The sequence below is a fragment of the Amblyomma mixtum genome, chromosome 2 (genome assembly GCF_055824585.1).
Source record: "Amblyomma mixtum isolate Tamu chromosome 2, ASM5582458v1, whole genome shotgun sequence".
Classification (NCBI taxonomy): Eukaryota; Metazoa; Arthropoda; class Arachnida; order Ixodida; family Ixodidae; genus Amblyomma; species Amblyomma mixtum.
Window position 1 is genome coordinate 226175244 of NC_143013.1, and position 22875 is coordinate 226198118.

The 22875-nt window shown below is 45.3% G+C and overlaps 1 protein-coding gene across 1 annotated transcript in view; it reads right to left on the reverse strand.

The window, feature by feature from the left end:
- The window catches only part of LOC149362791 (uncharacterized), a 131347-nt gene extending 110098 nt beyond the window's left edge, over window positions 1-21249 (reverse strand). Inside the window, exon 1 of the mRNA XM_089573215.1 lies at window positions 21018-21249. The gene's annotated coding sequence lies outside the window, so the exon portion shown is untranslated. The remainder of the gene's footprint in view (window positions 1-21017) is intronic.
- Between the last annotated feature and the right edge of the window lie 1626 nt (window positions 21250-22875).

Here is a 22875-nt window from a genome sequence, read left to right on the forward strand (position 1 = left end):
AGTCATTCTCAGTAATAGATTGGCTAGTTGCGTGCAGCAGGTCCAAACGTGCGAGTTAACTTTTCTTTTGCGTAATATACTTAAAGAAACAGGCTCAAGGCAAGAGCAAAACTTCGAGCTATACTCAATACAAACTGCCACTTATACAGGGAAACGGAAAGGATGTTGAGAACACTTTTGATGGTACTTTTTCTATCTGACTAGAGATGAGGATAGTTCGACGCTCATCCGCGGCCTTTCAAGCGGAAATAGAAGGAGGGAGCGGAAAGACGGGGCAGTTTCAACTTCTGGAGAGGAACATAGCTTCTAACATGCTGCACGGAAATGGCGACAACCATATGCAAATCGAATGTTGTCCTAAGGTTGCAAGTTTGCAGGAACGCAGCCTTGCTCGGTTCAAGAAAGTTTGTACACGAGTGCTCTAGTTTATTATGATTCTGTCGGTGGGAGTTCCTGCGCAAACACGCGGATCGGGTTACAAATAGAAAACGTGAGTATGAACGAGATTCGATGGGCCTGTAATCTGTTCTGCCCACTCCCGTGGGATCAAGCTGCCGAAAAACGTGTAAACTGTCGGTTCCGGGAAAATACATTCGAAGAGCCCCCTCTTTTTCTTTTATTTGTCCGGCTTCTGGTTTCGGCATTCAGTTGTGACGAGGCTTAAAGAAGGAAATTACGACATATGCGGCGTCAGGTTGGTTGACGCTGAAAATGATAAAAAAATATAGATTCTGTCAAATAAACTTAATTCGCGCGTGAAAAATGCCTCGCGTTCGTCGTGAAACGAGCCCTCAGTGCGCATGCTGTGCCCTCTTAGACTACCACCAACAACTTACAAAGCAAGTTCTAAGAGTAGAAAGTCGATCATGAGATGCATTAAATTTCAGTCGCTTGAAGCAATGCCGAACAACGCAGTGGCGCATGAATAAACTACGCAAGCAACCTGCGTGTAACATCTATACTAGGGGTGTGCGAATATTCGGAAATCTAGAATGCCGAATCCAATATTCTCCTATTCGAGTATTTTATCGAATCAAATAGCTTATGTTCAAAATTTTTCGAAACGAATCGAAATTGTCAGAAATTCGAAATTGTACGAATGAGTTTAGAACAAGGTGTTCCGCGCTTTACTTCCGCTACCGTATAGAAAACAAGGCCCACATCGACGCCGCATACAATCCAGCCATGACCAGTACGCGCGGGATAAAGCCCGGGATAAAATCGACGTTTTTTTTTTAGGCGATATTCACGCGGCAGAAAACGTGGTGGTGGCGCTACACCCGGCTGGAGATAGACGGAGCGAAGAAGCGGCGCGACCGCTCGACTCGAAAGCAATTGTGATCACGAAGTCGCAAATACCACTGAGCAATTAGGTCTGTCAGAGCAGCGATGCTGACTGTTCTTTCAAAATCACGAAAGTGTTCAGTTCGACACCAATGTACTTGCTTTAGCACGCGTGCATAAGTACCTATAAGAATTTGAGTGCTCGAATGCATGGAGTCGCGTACTACCTTTGGACGCCCGCTATGCCGCGGACATCACCGGCTGCAGTTCTTTTCGACACATTCACTTCAGGAAGGAAATGCAGGCATTTAGATCCAAGATTCGGCCTTGTTTCACGATAATAACATTTCCGTGCCAAAATGACTGCGTAGCACGTCGGCCATGGCGGCTGTGCTGGTGACGGCAGGCAGACGCAGCCAAACCGGAAGAAATGGCTGTCTGCTCTGCTATTGGCTTGTTTCAGCGGCAGTTTCCGGTCTCACCGGACGTGCTGCGTCAATATCTGGCAGAACCAGATCGGAGGCGATAGCTGTTTCTCTCGACGCCGGGCGTCGAGTCCACGCCGTCGGGCGAAAATCGCCGACTTGCCGCCGTAAAAACGCTCCGTGTATTCTGGCCTTTAATAAAGCGTTCATAGGAGCGACGCGGTTCATTTTTTGAAAAAGTGGGGTGTCATAATTCTTATACAAGGCCTCTAATACTAGACAACACAGCAAGGCTGAGGCAAGCTCAGCAAAGCCTGGCTTGATGCCCGATCTTGGAGGGCATGGTTCATACGCAGCTGTTACACGTCTTATGTCGTGAGGTGTGGCTCCAGTTTTTTGTTTTTCGTCAGCAATAGCAAAAGTTCATGTGCTTATACGTAAGTACTTTACGGCCATCGAGTTAATACAGTGACCTCATGAAGTGGCTCTCCTAGTGAAGACTAGAACTGCACATTTTACCAGCTACAACTATAACTCCATAACGTACAGCACCGTACAGCAGCGCCTTCGTTGGCTCTTCAATGATTCCTCGTTTTGTATGAATATTCGATTCGGTTCTGTAACTATTACATTTGCATTCGATTCAGTTTTAGCTAGACTGGGAAAAGCAGTCTTCGCACATCTCTTGTTAACATGCATCAATTCAAGACCGGGAAGGAAAAATAACCTAACGTTCGAGTGCACAACTTATTGTGCTATAAACACTTTATCCGCTCCACCTGGAAAGTAGACAGTTTGATTATCGCCCCGAAACGCTGTGATTGTGCGTTCACTAAACCCCTCTCCGCGCAGGAAGATTCTCAAAGGGTGGACGCCAGAGGGTTACGATATACAGATGAGAAGAAAAGAAATCACTTTGACCCCGCCTCATAGGCTAAAAGCCTTAAATGATTTCTGGTGTGAAGTGACGTGCATGTTTCGACAACTGATATCAATGCAAGGCTTCTGAGTTGTGATGTAGCGCTACAAAAGTTTTTCTTTTTCTCAAGCCCGAGCGCCACTTCCGTCAATTGCGCATCTGCGTTGGGGCGATTAAAGAAGTCTCATTGCCTCGCATGCTCTCAAACTTACCCCGTTTTCGAAAGTTACCCCGTTTTCAAAATCAGGCGAAAGTTGCTATAGAAGCAATAAAACAAACTACAGTGACCGAAATTATTCAAATATATGAAAAAGAAAGTAATATAGTTCTCAGACTTTTTGTCGCCTGCCCTGGAGAAGTGAAATCGAAAGCTATGAGGCCGGCCTGTAGAAGTTCCTTCGTTAGAAGCCCATGTGCCCATCGCTTGGACCGTGGCCGAAGGCAGAAAAGAACTTTTGGATTGCTGCTGGATTTCAAACAGGTATGTGGCCTTGGGATATACCTTTAGTAGCCAAATTCGAATCTGCATCTCCACGAAGGGTGAATACCAAGACACTACTTAATGAAACGAAAAAAAAGGATTACAAAAAAAAGAAAACTATGCGGAAGTGTAGCTTAAGCATGAAATGCGACAGCATCAGATTTCGCATTTGTCACAGCTTCTGCTGCAAATTCTCTTTTTGTTTGCGCCACTTTCCTTGAAATTGTCGGTCTGTCAACCGCCATATTCGGTTCATCAGCGCCGGCATCTCCAGCCTTTTTTTAATGCTCACAACCCGGTGGACAGGTTGAGATGATTTCACAAGATCACATCACCACTCTCGACCAACCGGTGCAATTCTTGATATCAGACGGAGGGTTTTGTTCCTGAAGGGCAACTATACTGCTATCGAAATAAAATTCGCAACCTTGTGGTTCCCCTTCCCCATTAGTTTTATTCATAGGGGGTGCTCTTATCTTTATCCACGCAAGTCAATAATGTGAGAAAATAACGGGCGATTATTTAGTGAGCTTGCACAGCTTTTGCGGCGCCTGTAACGATCACAGCATACTGGGGTGATAGATGAACAAAAGAGCTTTAGGTGGATTCGCAAACGGCGACAACGATATTGCAGACAGAATATCGAATGGAGCTCAGCCCACAAGAACGAAAGCAAAAACTTACGATAAACGCGTTTCCCATATTCTTTATCACTCTGTTTTAGAATATCGCCACAGAAACTAACATTTTAAATGTACACTCAACGCAACGACGCCAGTGACTTTAAATTTGCCTTTTCTGTTTACTTGGGGGCCTCTATTGATTGAAACAAGTTGAGGGACTGGCGGTGCGTCTAGATCCAGCGCCATCGGTAAACTTATCACTGAAAATTTTCACCACACCTCAAAAAATCAGCCAACGTCCATGGCGATGACCCCCCCCCCCCCCCCCCCCCCCCCCCGTTAATCGGCATACTCGACAACGCTCGTTCACGCAGTCCAAGTGTGAGGGCTCGGGCGAAGCTCTATCCTAGAAAAGGCGAATGATTGGGTTATTTCAAGCGTTACGAGCATACTAAATATTCACCACCTCGAGGCGTGTATTGTCAGAGCCAAATCGAACTCTAACAACACATCTGGAAAGAGTATACAGTGAAGGGGTATAGTGAATACAAGCGCATCTTGTTCGCCCTTTGATAGAGCGAAGGCATTGCCCAGGAAGTGCTAATGCGACCTTGGATCGGTATCCTCCAAAAACAGCTGTTATATTTCTGGTCGTCACTTTGATTCTGAGTTATCCTGTTCGCATTTCATTTGACGCTGACCTCCCACCCATAGGTGCTCATGATGTGGACGGATGAAGAGCAGGGTTGGTTCTGCCTTGCGCCTAACTTCTGGGATCTGTCATGGTCGAAATAGCCAGGCCCTCTACGGTAATTTTTTTCTCGGAAGAAGGCTATCTATTGGGATTCGAAGACTCCACCTTGGGTGAAAGCGGCTCAATGACTCACTTCACAGCTCTCTAAGCTAATGCTTACCGACAGCGCTCCAGGAGATCCAGAGGCTTCAGGACCATTGTAGTCCAAGCCTTATAACTAAGTACGGCACCGCCGTGAGCATGAGTGGAGCAATTTATCTGGAAGAACGGATCGTTTACGGCCGCCTAGAGGACCGCAAAGTGCCCACGCTGTATTGCCGTTGAGACGCCGCAAAAGGCTTAACATACGCACGATAGAGTACATCGGCCCGTCGAGCTGCTAAGGAGGGCACTCAAGGAAGTAAAACAAATAAGCGAAAGATTCGAGTGTAGGCGGTGGGAAGAAAAAATGAAATTAGCAGCGTTGCAACAACTACATTCCGGATAATGTGAGTTGGAACACAAAAGTACGGTCTCTCCCAATCCATACAGGTTTGCAAAGAGCGTTGCCCAATACCGGCACGCCCACCGGTGGAGCCAACGCACCACACACTGAGTTGTGTTTCGGACACGGCTTTAGTTACCGCTTACAGTGACAAGATTTTCAGCTGTCTATGTTTTATAAACGGAACATGAATGCACACAAATGCAAGTAACGTCTGATGTATAGCGGGGAACTTTACCGGTAGTTAGAATGCTTAACCTTCCAAGGCGGTGGACGGAACTGGAACTAAGGCGGAAATTGAAGCGTCCCCTTGTAAGCTCCGATGTTCAGAAGAGCTTGGCAGAGCGTTTTTCAATCGCGGCAACTTTCTTAACAGCGAAAGGAAGCACTGAGGCCGTTAAATAGAAAAAAATTATAACGGATCTGGGGCTTTGTGTCTCCTAATCCCTTAATCCTTAAAAAGACTTCTCTTGCACAATGAAATCCCCTGTTTGTCTTAAGTTTTTGCCTAGAAAATTTCTGTCCTTTACAAGACAGCTTAGCATTGCCTGTGTGTTGTCAATGTTGTGACAGGACCAAAAGGAAACGGGGAAGGAAAAATAAATTAAAGTACCCGAAGTTGTCAAGTCGGCGTCCACCTTTTTTTTTATTTCTAAATCTTTATGTTTGCCTTCGTGAGGTCGCTACTGACGTCAATCCGTGAAGAGAGTACGTTCCAACGGATTCAGAGTTCAGATTCATGTACTATGCTCGCGTGCATTTTGGACTTGTAGTTCAGTCATTTTTTTTTTATGGCGCATGATGGCCAAAGTTGCCAATGCGCCATAAAACCCAACACAGCGGAACATTTTTTTTTTCACTTTAGCGTCTTGGTTTCTTCTTATGTAAAAGCACCAACGCCTGCAACATTTTTATTGTAAAAGCCTTGCACGTAGGCGTGCTTCTCGCAGCAGCTGTCAAATATCTTTTCGCTTTTTGGGATAGGACTCACACAGGATTCGTTCTGTTGCAGATAATACTCCTTCTTGGCAACTCTCTTGCTCGATACATTCTCATAAAAAAGTGCCAGAACATCTCCCTTTGCTGTTTTGCCATCTGTGGTACATTATGGGTCGATGGCGAAAACAAGAAAAATCTCGTTTTTTCTGACACTCTCAGCTCATAGGATTCACAGAAGGCGGGGCAAAGTTCAATACTTCACGAACTTCATCAGAGGTACTTGTCTACTCGCCGTCTTGGTGCTTACCCATAAGAATTACTTAGCGCAATGTTTTCGTGTTTTTTTTCAGTATGGGAAGCTTAGACGAACGGAATTGGAAAAAGTATGCCAATAGCGCCCGTTTTTCCTGTTGGTGTCTTCATTCTTAGACCGGATTAAAAAGGGTAGTTAAATACACTGAGTAAAATGAAAGCGATGCACGATATTCATCGACTTCTCGAACAGAAGCTGGTCGCCGCATAGACGGTTACGAGCGCTCAATTTTTACCAGATTATATAGCTACGTTCTCTTTAGGTTACTAGTCCTGGGCTACATGATTTTTATTAGATATTGTTAGCTGTTGATGGGAGTCAAACACGGATCTTTGATTAAAGAGCTACGGAAAGCAGACTGATAAAACAGGGACATCCGCCGGAAAGGGTTTAGCAACGCCACCTACTTCCGCTCATTTTTACGCCAGACCCACCTTAACTTCGGGAGCCTCTTCATTATTTCTTCGTTCTGGCAGGTCCATGCATACTTCACACACTTCTGGCATGCTTGTTGTACATGCATTCATAGCTTGGTACATATTCCACTGACAAAATCATACGCCGTGAATTAAGCCCATGCCTGATTACCACGCTCTTTCCGGACGCAATATGCAGCCAATGAATAATGCACGCGCCAAGTACAGTAAGAAGTAAGAAATAGAAAGAAAATATCCGGTAGATGACCGGACGCAACAGGTCGCGCTGCCGGCGAGCGCTTGATCTCTGCATCGCGTGTCATACGGATATCGGATTACGGTCGTGAACTTTGGCGCCACCCTATTCTAGCAGGAAACAGAATGGCTCAGAGGATCCCAGATAACCGGGCAGGATATTTGTTTCCTGGCAACGAAAACACGACACGATGAAAAGCATCGGCTTACGGCCGTGTATGCGATCTCTCTCCGCTTCCATGGAGATATTGCTTTTGGCTGTCGTCTTCTGTACTCGTGCTTGTGTTGACGTAAGCCCATGGTACTGCATTCCTGTCAGCATCACCATGATTGGAGTTTCTCAAAATTCGTTCGCCGAATTTGGGAAGCTTCAGTTAGCATATTTTCTTGAAAAAATGATCTTTGCTTCAGTATTCGCCGCAAAAGAGCTGGAGGTTTTGATATTTTGGTGTTTTGTCAGCACGATTCCTTTACCGCCCCGACAAAATGGCTGCCAATTTCGAACAGAGGCTGCTAAGAGTCGTAGCATGTCAGTTCATTGCGCGGAGACTCTTTATTGCCGCCACCTGCTTGTCTTTCTGCTTTGTCACCCTTGTCGTCTTGAGCCTCGTTGTTTACACAGCTGATTGGGGAACACTTGTCGTGTTGCTCAATGCGTTGGCCCGAGCCGTACGTGTTTAGTCACAAGGAACGGTCTTCGGGTGAGAGAAGACAAGAGAGGCGCCCTGTTCCCTGTGTTCCTTGATTTTATATCTTGGGTAGCGATCTCAATTCTCAGCCCTGCGAAGGTAATCTAAAGGCCCAGATCGCTTTCAGTGGAGCATACGTCTGGTTTTGAAAAATACGACAGTGTGCTAATGTAAGTAAGGCAGAAAATAATACACTGTCCTGTTGTCAACGTACCTGGCGGGCATCTAAGCGCCTTTTTTTACGGCTTGTACACAAAGGAATGTTACGTCGTAAATTTCAGCAGCAGCCCCATTACTTTTACGCTTTGTTCTACGTGCCGTTACGTTAACTGACGCAACGAGGAATGCCGCCCTTGATTTGTATGTCTAATGAACGTACAGGATACTGACGTCAGTGGTTATTGTAAGCGCAATAGTTGACAGGGCGCGGAGGACCTGAAAAGCGGGCGAGTTATTTCATATTATTAGTGATGTGCTCGTATTTATCTTGCTTTCTTTTAACCTCCAAGTTAGTAGCTTTTCAATGAAAAAAAAAGTATGGAAATTGTGCGCTCATTGCATTCCGTAAGTACTTCAGGATAGTGAAATCAGTTTTAACTCTTTCTCGACAGATAATTCTTGCAAATCAGAGAGCTCTTTCTTGGACAATGGGATGCCCTAACGAAACAATATTTGATTCCATATGCACTGAAGGCGTCATAGAGCAACCTTGGAGAGAAGGTTGTCAGGCTGTTTATAAATTGCATAATTTTTACCACACAGCCATTTTTATTCATCCAGCACCCGTCACACAGTCTGTTACTTTTCATTTTCTGTTTATGTTATTTGGGCTTTGTTTCTATAGCTGCGGAGGCCCCCAACACTCATGAAGGCGCCAAGGTGAGCACTGTCATCGCCGATGGTACTTAGTGCTGCAGACTGAGAGTAGGGGCCTTCCAAAATGCACAGCGCCTTTTATGTCGCAATTACTTCAATGTTAGGAAATTCGTGGAAGTAAATATAAGAATACAAGAGTAGCGGTCGTGAAGTTCGGCTGAAGAAGAAGCGAGGAATTTTCGCTTCCAAACGGGTGTCACCATAGAAAAGTTTAGACAAAGGAGATAAGTACCACTGCAGCTCGAGTGCCGAAAGGAATGACGTAAAACAGCTGTCATAACTGTGCAAAGGGGAAAAAACTGAAGCTGACACACAACTCACGCGTCGGGGCAGCGGACCACGTTTCTTCGCTCGTCGTTATTTCCCCATTCCTTTTCCCGAAAATTGTCACGACTGAAATCAATTTCCTTTCGAAGACGCCTGGAAACAACTTTCGATCATCCATAGTTCGACGAGGCATGTGGCGAGTGCCGCAAAAAAAAAAAAAAAAATGTAAAGGCCACCAATGCTTTTTTCCAACGGGCATACGTGGTGGTTAGTTCCTTTGTTTCCATTTTCACCCGTTCCACGCACCGACCGCAACGAAACAGGTTTGGCGCTTTCCGTCGTTCGGACATTCTCCATCCCTCGCAGCGGGGGCATTGTCGTGCTTCCGCGAGAATCGAGTGAGCGCGCTGCTCGCTGTGAGGAAAGGAGTCTCGTTGGTCCTTTCTCACTCCTGCTTTCCTGGAAAGACGTCCGGACGCATCGGGCATCAACTGCAGTTATCGCGGCCAGTAGTCTCCAACTGCTCCGCACCATCCATACTGATGAACCCGCATTCGCGGCAAAAGGGAACAAAACGGCGCCAAGTTATAACGCGTCTTGTCGTTCGCGCAGTGCCGCTGACGCCATCGGCCGCTGCTAGACGCCGCATCTTGAAGAACCGGATCACGTTTTCTCTTTGAGAGAGCGTGTCTTCCATTCTCGGGATGTGAGGAAAGCTAGCGTCAAACTGCGTCGCCCGAGCATTTACTGGCGCCTGTTGACGATAAGTTTGATCTAGTCGGAAGTGAAGTACGCCTCCGCTAAGCTATCAGCGACTCGTCGCTGGTAGTTGCTGATCTGTGGAGCGGCCAGTTATCTTGGTAATAAAGTTTCTGCTTCTCCTGGGCTTGGTAGATGCGGTTGACGAGGGCCAAGATGGGAGTAATTTTGGCAGCTTTTTATAGCTGTTTATTTTTCTTGAAGAAGCGCATCCCCAGCGGATTGCTGGCAAACAAAGTGAGAAATTCAGTTTCAAATTCAGTTTTCAAATTCAGTTTTTTTCCCCGTTCAATAGAAGCCTGGAATTCTTTACCTGGGTCCATTCGTTCTCGTCCATTTCAAAACTTTGTAACTGCCATTGAAGACGCATAATAGCTGTGTATTCTTACCCGGTTGTTAACAGTTCCTTTCTTGTTTGATATTTCATTTGTGATTTTAACTTTTTGTATTTCTCACTTTGTACATTTTGCTGCATTTTGTTTCCTTGCATTTTCTGTTTTTCCCACTCCTGCCATAGCGCATACAAATTGCGCTGCAGTATGTTTAAATAAATAAATAAATAAATAAACCAGAGAACACAAAGTGATAAGCAAGAAAGTGAAAGTCACAAACGTAATTCAATATACCTTTCATGGTGAACTCAATCAAGGTGTCAATAAAACACTCTCTCATTAAACAGTCAATGAAGCAGTGCGATTTCATTCCTTATAACGCCACAGAGCTTTTTTCTTCCATTTGTCTCCAAGGGGCCGTCGCAAATAATGACAATGAAAATCAGAATTTTATGGATCTTGACTACTCATCGATTTCTTTTCATCCGCGAATCTGAAACGCGTGCTACCTTCGAGCATGGATCAGATTTGATTTTTTATATACGACCAATTACAGTATATGAATAGGGAGCTCTGTATACGGAGTTCGTGTCTGGCATTTGTCAAAAATGTTCACGTGCCACTTCTTCCAGTCTCCATGTTTACTCAATCCGAAATGAGTAGTGCAGTAAAAAAAGGGAAGAACATTTTCTGGGACAGAATTTGATGACGCTTTTCGTAAATGTACTGCGACCGGGTGATAAATGCACCACTGTGTTGTGGATGATTATACGGTCTGGCCGGAAGGAGTACGTAATTCGTTCTTCTTACTTCCTTTTCACGCCTCACAAAAGAACCGTCTCCCAGCGCAGAAGAATATGACCACTCACTACCGCTGCAAGTAAGACGTAAGCATTTTGCTCACGTTGACTCAAAATCGTCGTCTGTCACTGTCATCGCCATTCTTTAGCAGGCTCGGCTTTGTAGATAGGATGTTAAAAATAACAAAGAAACACATTTTATGAAGAGGCAGTTATTTCTTCTGTACCTTGGGATATCAGGTTGAATTTTAGTGTGTTTGCTAGCTTTTGCGTTTCTCTTCCACAAAAACGCAAATTCGAAGTTTCTTACGGCGAAAAATGTTTCTAGTATGAACAAACATTGCGCACTTTTCTTTATGTCAGAGCTTTTAATGCACTAAAGCGGTACCTTTTCAGCAATCTCTCCAAGAAAATAACGTCAACTAAGAAAAACGAAAGAAGGAAAAAATAATAGAAACAAGAATGCCGTGCTCCGGCCCCTCCGAAAATGCACGTTTACTTCACCGCAAGAACTCGTTTTGAGCGGCAAAGCACGCTTCGCAGTCAATCTCTCACCGCTCTTTGTCCGCGCCGCTCTTGCAATCCGCAAGCAACAATTTTTAAACTCCCAGAGCGTGCACTTCGATTTTGATGTCGCGAAAGAATTCGGGAGCTTTTAGCTTCTAGGAGAAAAGTGTGAAGAATGCGGTTAGAATCCACTCAAAGTCAAGGTAACAACGTGGGGGAAGGTGCCATTTAGGCGACTTACAAGCGAAGAGTGCGACCTTTCTTTGATTCTCAGAAACTCATGCAAGCCGGTAGAAACGTCGTTGACGATATTCCGTTTATGCAGCTCAGTAGAATAAAGATACACGCGGCTCCGATAATAAGCCGAAAACCTTCAAAAGGTTTTCGCCCGAGCTTTGAGCCGTTACTCGAAGCTCAATGAGTCACGGCGTCAAGTGGCTTCATCCCTGACGACAGAAAAACGTACGATGGTGGTACCCTTGCGCACTGTTATAAAGTACTTCTTTGCTTTAAGAGAAGTCCGCTACCCTGCTTACATAATTTCTCTCGGATCTGAACAGTCTTATGCGGATAAAACGTCTTTACTATGCCAAACGAACGACGGATTATGCGAAAGACACGTGAAGCCTTAGAGAGCTAGAGACGTCGTATGGTGAGCAGTACTTAGGATAGTTCTCCTGCTTGGAAAATGGTGAAACAGATACAAGCAAGTCAGTGAGAACCGGCAAAACTGAATGAATAAAATTGATGTACTCAGCTCCGTACCACTAGTCACTTTGTAAAATAAAAAGTTGGCATTCATGTAATTTTGCAGTTGAAATGGTAACTTCAGAATAAGAAAATTAAACGCGCACACATATTCTGAATCGAGCAGCTGCATCTTTTACAAGTCTCTACCTTGGATAATTGTGTTTTTCCCAAGACGATAAATGAGGATGAAGAGAGACTGCTATGACGAATAGGGAACGAAATTTCATGTGTGTGCAATACATTAATGTATGAACACATGCAAAGTGTGTAATAATCTGGGACCCAGTGTGTTTTCACAAACAGTTCCAAAAGTTCAGTCACCTAGCTTGTGATGATTTGGTTTTGAACTTCTAGAAAGGTAAATCTAGTAAAACCTGGCCTAGTGCAAGTACGCTATGTAATCAGACTTTTGTACACGTTAACAGATTATAGGTCATCGATGTTAATCGGGAGCCATTGATTAGGGTGGCTTTTGAGAACCGAACCCACAGTGTTGGTTCTACACATGGAAAGTCATTCTTCAGTCAAACAGTCGAAGAAAAAAAAAGCAATAAATTAAATACTGAACGCATGCGCACCAGATGGCCGCTGAATATGCCAATGAGAAAATCACCGAGCTTCAAAGAGACTAAATTACTGCAGCTATTAAAATGGGCGATTTTTGCGATTTTCTTTTCGTGCGCCTTTAAAAAATATTCAAGTTGTCCACGGCCGGATTGCGCGTCCCAAAAGACCTGCACCAAAGGTTGCGCCATTAAAGCCATCTTGAAGATGTGTGAGCGACGGAATTTTATTCTCGTCTAGGCTTGCGCATGCGTCCTTCAGAACCATGAGTATAATATTTTTAAGGATGAGCTTGGCGCATGATAGCCTTAGATGCTTATGCGCCACTAAACCCAGCACAACACAACACATAATATTTTTAAGGAAGTTAAATCTTGAGAAATTTCGCAAATGTTCTCTTTCCTTAGAATAAAACTTTTGGATCGAGACTCTTGGTTGCTTTGGCGGTTTAAAGGCTACGATATTTTATCCATATTGCCACGTATCATTGCAGTGTGTGTTCGTTCACGCTCAAGGCAGCAGGAAAGGGTCGTTATCACTTTTGTTCGTGGCGCGAGAAGCGACCAGACTAATCTCGATTGTTCGCTGCCATGAAAGGCTGCATCTAGGTTTTTCCAGATTACCGTAGATGATCTTGACCTGTTATCTGGAAGTTTCCTTGCAGGCTTTAAATTGAACGATGCCGCTAGCAGCGGGCATTCGTACTTCGACGACTGACGGCACGTTTGTTGCTTACGCTGCCGCCGAGTGATTCAGTTCTTTTGCGGGCGCAAGTCAGCCCAAATAAAGAGCTTCGTTTCCAAGTCTTGTTGGTGTTTCGTGACCGCTGGACTGCCGTCACTACAACGTGACATCTGGTGGAGGTGCTGGGTACCCTTCCATGTACCGGACACCCCCAGCAAGTCGCGACGCCGGCCCTTCGAGTCATTCACCGGAGGACTTGACTCCAGTCTACCACGCAGCCTCTTGGAGCCTCCAGCCATGACTTACGCCGCAGCAGTGCGCCGTCCTGCACCTCGATGACGGCACCTAAGCCCCTATCGCCATTAGCCAGCTGCGCTGGAGCGCCGCCCTCTCGCCCCAACTCGCCCGTCCCACGAGCGTCGCACACGGCCTAGGAAATGCGACGAGTGGAGAACACCCGACCAGCGCCGCCAACTATGCTTCCACTGCGGAGAAGCCGGTGACATTCTCCGGTACTGCCCATACAGGAGAATGGGCATCCGAGGATTTTCTTACGACGCCCCACGACCCCGACCTGGCCTGCGACCAGCCGCAATCGAAGAGTTCTTGCGTCGGGAAGAATACTCACCGGCGAGCCGCCCATCTCGTTCTCCGTCGCCATCGTCACCGCGCTATGTATCCCCTAGCCGAGGCTACGCAGTGCGCGGACGCTCCCCGGCCCCCGAAGGTTAAACTGAATAAAGCAGCCTCTGGAGGTGAGGTTGCTTCTGAGCGCAAGAACTAAGACTGTCCATCGACGAAAACACAAGACTATGCCGCAACTACGACGACGACACCTACGACGACGACACCTACGACGACGGCCCTTACGACGACGGCCCTTACGACGACGACGGCCCTTACGACGACGACCCCTGCGACGACGACCCCTGCGACGACGACCCCTGCGACGACGACCCCTGCGACGACGACCCCTGCGACGACGACCGCTGCGACGACGACCGCTGCGACGACGACCCCTGCGACGACGACACCTACGACGACGACGACAACTACGACGCCGAAGACAACTACGACGACGACGACACAGCAGACTTGAAGCTTTTACCGCGAACGCTAAAGGACTCGAAGTTCGCATTCTCCGCGTTTATTTTCATTTTAAAGCATCGAGACGATGCTTCTTTGGAAGGGGTGTAATGCCACGTATCATTGCAGTGTGTGTTCGTTCACGCTCAAGGCAGCAGGAAAGGGTCGTTATCACTTTTGTTCGTGGCGCGAGAAGCGACCAGACTAATCTCGATTGTTCGCTGCCATGAAAGGCTGCATCTAGGTTTTTCCAGATTACCGTAGATGATCTTGACCTGTTATCTGGAAGTTTCCTTGCCGGCTTTAAATTGAACGATGCCGCTAGCAGCGGGCATTCGTACTTCGACGACTGACGGGCACGTTTGTTGCTTACGCTGCCGCCGAGTGATTCAGTTCTTTTGCGGGCGCAAGTCAGCCCAAATAAAGAGCTTCGTTTCCAAGTCTTGTTGGTGTTTCGTGACCGCTGGACTGCCGTCACTACAACGTGACAATATAATTATGCTGCTATGAAGCGCCAAGTACGCCAAGACTCTCACTATGGGAATTTTTAGGTTTAGTCGAACATCATGCCTGCACTTTATTCTAACCATATTCTCAAGGCACCGGCATCCACGAATTTGATTCACTTGAAATTATAGTCCTCCCCACCCCCTTACTCTGTCTTGCCGAAAAAAATTATATATATAACAAAACATGCTTGCATAAGGCTCTCTGGCTTGAATTCAGTGCAGAACATCGCTGGAACATAGATTTGCCCTGAGGCATGCAAAAAGAAGCGTGAAGGTTTTTTTTTCCTTCAGTACGTCTTGCAGCTCGTTGAAGGAGATCTTTGAGTAGCCCTTATCGTTTCCCAAGAGAAGCCGTTTAACAAGGCGCACTTTCTGAAGGCTAACAATGGCGCTATACCGGAAGCGCTCAAGAGTTTCCGGTTTCTCCAGAGAAAATGCTCAAATAAATGTTTCAATCTGGAATGCGCTTCAGAGAATTCGCAGAGAAAAGTACGAAATAAATCTTTGCCCTGTCTTTGTACAGCCTAAATGATGGTGCATGTGAGCTTCAGGGGACAGTTAACGAGAGATTTGCTATCGTTGCATGCTTCGTATAGATTTTGTATTTTTTTTTTCTTGCATCAAGGGCCGTGACATAGATTTCTCATTAAAATTTTATTCAAACGCTCTCTGCAACTAAAGTAGATGGCCATGAGTACAAGGACAGAAAGATTGTTTTTCTCCAGCAAGCCCGTCTTGTGAACTCGTTTTCACCAGTCGCTGCCACGGGATGCTTGAACTTGATAGGCGGGAAAGAATTCTGCCTGTTAGCGCTGTTTCGCGGCTGTCGAAGCCGCGACATGTCTCACATCGAAGCAGCACATTGAACTTCGTAGCATAAATTGAGTGCAAAGCATATGCTGCAGTTTGTTTTTATAGATGTCTGGCGTCAGTAATTTAATGTTACGCAAGGTTTTCCCACGAAGTGTGGAGTTTCGATGCACGGTAATTATTATTCTGCAGTTGAGCTTTCTCGGTAAACTTGGAGCTTTGTTTCGTGCCCCCTATGTCTTTTCCGAATTTCAATAAAGGTAGTGCCGTAATATAAAAAGCTGCCATTCCGGGAATGATAGTTTGCTAATTGTGTTTTAATTATAATGCTTGTTTATGTTTCAATGTCAGGAGCACTACTGGTATATTTCGATACGAGCTGCAGTGAGAAAATAAACGACCAAGGAAACATATTGTGCCCTAATACGCTACAGAACGCTGCTGGAAGGTTTACACATTATGGATCAAAAAAGTTTAATACATTTTTTTTTTCCTTTTTAAAATCGCGACCCCTGTTTAAATAAGCCAGCTGGTGTGTATTTCTTTGGCTTATTCACCGAGGTACAAAGTGATGACCATTGCACAAAGAAAACATGCTTGTAGATATTGCCTTCATTCTACGCGTACATAAAGATTATGTTTTTCGGACATTCTCTTCAAATGAGCACTTAATATGCTGTTCATGTAACTTAATATCTAATGACACATAATATGCGGTATTTTGACTAAGAATGCAGACAAAATATACATTAATTAGCTCGTTATCTCAAGAGACATGTTCCAAGATCCCAGAATACCTGCTTTACATCAATACAATCTATTCATCGGCCTTGTGCGCTTATGTGAAGGCAGCCCGAAATCGCACGAATTACTCAATGCTTCAGCTCCAAAAACTGACCAGCTTTTTTGGAACCCTGTGCTGTCAAAGGAAGATGGTGCGATTCACATGTCTCTGTTGTGGGCAATTATGTGCTAGATACAACTTGAGAATTTTTACTCTTACTGCACCCGTTTAGGTACTAGCGAGGAGCCTATTTCTTCACTAAGGCATGGCAAGCCCAACCAACTGAAACTACGTCGCAATCTTTTCAAAAAAGACTGTTGCAGCGAAACGCAGCGGTCACGAGGCACACTTGCGTACTTTTGGCGCAAAGACTGGAGCGAAAGATCGAGCCGCTTTGCAAGGCTAATGGCTTCTTTAAGAATTCGCTGAGACATACATAAACCGCGGAATAGCAAAGAGAACGAAGTACTGAGGAACAAATATTTTTTTTCTAGCATGACACTCTGATTTCTCAAACATTACTATGCACAATTCCAAACAGGCATCAAGCATAGACAATGATCGACGTGTTTAGTAGAGTCTGCAGTCAAAAGTGTGTTGAAAAACGCGTTCAGAACCTGTTCGCAGCTCTAGTTACTTGAGTTGTGCATACGCACAGGTTTCGGGCGCCCGTTTTATTGCCTGGAAAGATACCTACGTGCTTGGTAATAAAAAACATGATCTTAGAACACCAGGGCGAAGCGTGAAAAATTAGTTACAAACGATTCTGTACCAGCGCTTTTGGCCTCGGTCAGTGATAGTTCTGGAGTGCACCTTGATGTCAATGTCGACCGGCCAGCCTGGACTACCACAATATTGATGAGATCGGCATCGCCATCAAGCGTTGGTTGTTCCAGAGAAATACTTGCTTCGGTGACTTCAAAATATTTGGCGGAAGTAAATCTTGAGGTCATCGATGCGGGAGGAAATGATGAGCGGCACCTCGGAGAACATTCGAAAACATATTAAACAAGTTTGCACTTAGCGCTTTGCGACTGAAGCTTGATAGAAGGCTTTTCCTGACGGCCTTAACACAAATGAAGTCGTTTGTTTCCTTCCGAAATTTTCGATCGGTTATCGTAACACGGCTATATAACGTGAATGCTTTGCTTGACGCGCACCTCTGCGAACGTTCGAGCAGTACTTATTTTCCAGGAAGAAACCACTTCTCAGGTGTTCCGAGTACCAAAAAAAGAACGCTTTCTCTCACACCATGAGGCTTGCGTCCGACCACCCAAGTCGCAAATCCCCATTAAATATAGTGCGACCTCGCTCAAAGCTTCCCAAACACTAAATAACGCTTGCCTTTACGTGATTTTTTTTAGCTTACCGTAAATCTTCCTAGTCAGCGCAACTTCCACGTCATATGTCTACGACTAGACGCCGCGCCGCCATTTTCGCAATAAAATCGCCATGTAAAGCGTCAGTACGAGCTTTTCTGATTGCGTTCACTGAGTTCTACCAATGCGGCGTTTTTGTGTGAAAATTCGAAAATATTTACAGCATGAATCTGAAAATTTCTCGCCATAATAAAAAGAAGCAAAGAATCAACGAACACTGCACCGCACTCAGAACTCGGAATTCGCATATTTTGCAGCCAACAGAACCCCTTAATTTTTTATTCTTGCTTTTCCCATTTTCCTTGGTGTGCGGTTTTTCGCGCGCCTCTGATATTGACTTCGAAACTAAGTTATGTAGCCGCACATGCTTTCATCCCTTGCCTGCTCGAAGAGAAAGTGAGTCAGACGGAGGCGGAAAATAGTGACGTAGTCTTCCGTTGACGTCAGCTGCTGTCGCAGCGTGGGCGCTTGAGGCGGCGTGGCAGTGTGGATGCGGGTAAGGCGCTTCAGGAGCAGGGTGCGGGGATGGCTGGTGACGTCATCGTTTGGAGGCGGAAAGGGCGCAAATGCCATTGGCTGAAGATGCTATGACGTCACGGATGGCCCACAGACATCCTACTGAAATTATTCACTCAAACAGAGCTACGCGTAACTCCCAGAAAGTAAAATTGTGCTTTTTGGACAGCTAATGCCTGACACGGGCTGGAAATATATACTTGGCTAAAAGTCAAAGTGAGAAAGCCCGGTAGGCGTCTTCTTGAAGTCTTTATTGCGCATCGCTGAGGTCTGCCTGTTCCTCCCCAAGCTTGTGCGGTATACCTCTACGTTCACCGTAGGCTACGAGAACATAGAAAAAAGTAATTAAAGACTTATTCAGACAAATGTACCCCCCTTGGGATGATTGATGATCTCACACGCAAGTCACAACCCGATAAGACTCCTGGAAGGTGCGAATAGTTAGAAGCGTTGATCTGTTTCTTGCGAAGACTAGTGAGTCAGATAAGAGTAGCCGAAGGCAAGAATTCAGAGAAAAATACTCAGTGAAATGTAAGGAATGAGGTAAGCCTCATGGTATGAAGGCATCAAAATAAACCAAACGGGCATTTATTTCTTACTAGCTTTTAGGCAGCGAAAATTTCAAGCCGTAGTATAGGTATGATGTCTCCTGATAAGTGACGGAAATACCGACGCTTGTTCTAGCGTGTAACGGTCTTCAAGATAGAAGAAGGAAAATGTCCCCGTGTGGAGCTTTTACGCGAGGAAGTTACCGATAGGTTGAGAACGCATTAGTTAGATATAGCTTGTTTTTCAGAGTGTAACACCTTTGAAAGCTCTACATTAATGATTCAAAGCCTCATCACTATCTTTATAGATGTTCATAACAGTTTGTAAAATCTTCAGTGTATACCCCTTCTGCACTAAGTTCCTATTCCCCTAGAGCAACGCGAGTCGAGTGCAATAATCGACATATATAGAACTGCTGCTGTGTTCAGAATCCATGTGCTAACGACTGCTCTCCGAAATGGTGCGAGACCACATAAAAAGTTGTATTTAGCGGAATAACAGTGCCAGGGCAAAGGGTTGGAGAAGTGAGCACGAATATGTGGAGATTATCTGTCTTCATCGCTTCATCTGGGAAGAACATAATACTTAGTTTTCTTGTCATATCTCTCTGCCGCTGGTTCAGCCGTGAAGAAGAAGTTAATAACACTTTTTTCTGTCCCTTTGATGATCACTATAAATGTTAGAGACATGCGATATGCTAGGGATTTTAGGTTAGTTTTTAAAATAGCTGTTCTGCCTACCGTTTTTCTATTCCCTTTTCATTAATGAGTCATGGCGCTTCTCTTCCACTGAATACCTCGCAAAAGTTTTTGCTTTTCGGTGCACTGAAGGCAGAAGTGCTCTTTCTTTAAGGTAAGCTAGGACATTTATCTCCTCAACTATTCGGGAATGCATGGAGCATGACAAAGACGACAGGAGACAGCAGATGGACGGGACAAGCTCATGTCCCGTCCATCTGCTGTCTCCTGTCGTTTCGTTCGCGCCACATGGATTCCCAAGCAGCGTAATTGTCTAGCTCACACAGCAGAAAGTTTAAATGGAGTAGTTTTTTAATCCGCTGTATGTCAAGCCAGGTAATTTGAGTGTTTTCTTTCATCAGTTTTTCCTTTCGGTAGCCGTGTCGTACGCAACAGTTCTGTACAGAGGCATTTTTGAGCGGAAAATTATTTATGAACGCAAGTTCTTCATAAAATGTAAGATTTCACTACAAAAATCAATATACCCGAAGGTTACCCGCCGGCAATCTTGCGTGTTTTTTGTATTAACGATTTTGCTACGTTCAAAAGCGTTTCCCCATTGGTTTTTTATGGCAGTCATAACTTTTCGATGCGATCAATGAAAACACTTAAAAAAAGATTTTTCTACATATCAAAGAACGAACTATTGCCTTCAATATTTCCAGAAGGGTATCTCGCTTTTTCGAATTTTTTTAATTTTTTTCCACAATGCTGGACATTTTGTTCGCGTTCGAAAATCATTAATTATACATAAATTTCATCCTGTAGGGTGGCCTCATGGCGTGTCTATAATTTTCAGAGGGATATGCAAGCGTGCAACGCGTAAGGTACACTACACACCCCAGGGATGAGCAGTTAGTTGCTGGTGCAAAAATATTTGTTTTATCTTTTTGTATCGACTCCGATTGATTGCTTTGCCATAAGTTACAATGTGCAGAGGAAAACAAAAGAGGACAAACACTGTTCCACTCTCATTAAAAATGACAGTGTTTATTAGGTTGTTAATATTTTGTTTCCGAAATATTCGACAAAAGACACTTATCTGATCCAGCGTTGACTTTGAGGGAAACCCGGAATCCCAATAAGCATTTTTTACACGTCATCAGCAGAGTACTCGGTGTACTGAAAACCTATTAACTGTAGCTCCCTCTTTAACTGCCAAGCTAATGAATTAACTAGTAAAAATATTCGTTCTTGTAACCAAGGTCACATTTTACATGTCTCTGTTCTTTGACTTTTCAACTGCTTAATTTCTGCTTCACTGTTTGTGGTACAGATAATTCATCGACTGGAATGTACGAGTAACTGATGACAAGCACTGCTCGGGGCGACCGCGCTCCAAACACGTGAAACCGAAACAAGCCAGAATCGGGCCTCCCTCTCATGACCTGGCACGACGCCAGCTTCTTCAAATGTTTTTCTTGCTTGAGTAAATTTCGAAGAAGGAACACGCCACGAAATACTACGGAAGCGTGTCCATCGAGTGAGGGCAGAAACAAGCAATCAATCAGACGATGCCAACTCACCAAAAAGTCGGCGTCGATTGATGTCGGCGGGGAGTCTTCGACGGCCTTGTGGGTCGAGGAAGAAGCGAACGGATCGAAGGCTTGAGGGAGATAGGAACTGCTGCGACGATAGGCGACGGTGTGGGGGCAACTGCTTCTACTACTGCAGCCGGTGGTGTCTCAGTTCAAGTCCGGAATGGGGCAGCTGTCCGGTGGCGTCGACGCTCGCGGGTGTCGGGACCCTGGCCGACCGGCCGGCTCGCTTATATGAGGCGCCTTTCGAACCACGTGACGAATGGCGCTCCCTGCGCCCATTGGCCCGAGGCGGCGCTAGTGGCGCGCGTCGCCTCCCATTGGCCGCGCGGCACCTGTTGAAAGAGAATGGCCCCGAGTGCAGCGGCGGCGGCGGGTACAGAGAAAGAGAGACAAAAAAGGGGGTGTGCTTTCTGACGTGGTCCTTTTTGGAAGCAAGCGATCGAGGGGAGCGCGGAAAGAAAGAAGTGGAGGAGGGTGGTTGGGAGAGAGTGAAAAGGAGCCGGCTCTCGAGAATCGCTATGAAAACGGCCGGTGAGGCTGCAAGATATGGGCGCGGACGCGCGCTCTTTAATCGCTCATTAAAGGCTGTAGGTTCTTCTAGGTACGCTCCCCTCTGAATTTCTGACGGAGTCCAAGTATCTTTGAGAGAATGAGTGATAAACGATGCGAAAAGTTGGGGTGTCAGTGGGCCGCACGTCTGTTCGGCTACAGTCAACGACTGCAAAGGCAGGAATAGAGAACAAAAGTAGTGAACGACGGCCTCTTCTTTTTGGTGACTACTCAAACTTCTAAACCTTGAAGCACGGAGTAAACGCTCCCTTATAGTGACTTCACCTGTCGTCGGCCTTTCTGCGTTTTTGAACATTGAAGCCGCCACCAGCAAAATATACTTCTTTAGGCGGTTTAACGCAATTCCCGGCTAAAATTACGACGCCAAAGGGGTTTCAACCGAAGATTTCAAAACGTACTAATAGCAACGAAAGAAAACACGAACAAGAAAACGGCGGCAGCACAAAAGCACCAACAAGTTAGCTCCTGGAGTGGAAATAGAATTGATGGTGTAACACTTCTTAAGGGTCTTCGCGCATTAGAACTTAAAATAACCTCAGCTAGTTTTGAGCTTCTACTGGCTATGAGGTTCTTATATGCTGGATGGTCAGTTGTCTTGTTCATGTTTCATTAATCGCTTATAGTACCTCATAATCACAGCCGCCGGCGAATATCTACCAAATACTTATTTAGGGTCATTTGCTGCGGGTAATATTTGTTCTTCTGTCCGTAATGATCAGTCCATACAGTTTCGAACTGGGCAGAATTCTGTCAAGGTCGCATGAGTCTGCGGTAATTAGAGCCCGTGATGATTTTAAAGTGGAATCCGCAAAGATGAAGCTGAAGCGATGGATTCCGAATACCAGGTTTCCTTTAAGGTTTGCCTGCTTGTCTTACAATTTTAATTCCGTGAATAAAAATTACTAGTCAGTACATTTAATACACACCTTTTAAACTAACATTCGCCGCAAGTGGCCTTAAATGTAGGTCTCTGAGACGTACTTATATTATGAAGTGTATTTTCAGAAACATGTAGCTAAGTAGCAATTCCTTTAACTTTTTTCTAAGTACGGTTATAAAAAATCTACAGCGCAAATCCTCAGCCTAAATTTTTTTTTACATCGCCTTAGCGTTCTCATTGTCCTCGGAGGGCCTTAACGAGTTGTAACTAAACGTTTAACCGAATGGCCGGTTACTCGCCTCGATAAGTCCTCCCATCGCGTAGCACACGCATAGTGCCAAGTACTGATCAAGCCGCCCTCTGTATTCGGGTCGTTTCGGCTTCGGGTTACAA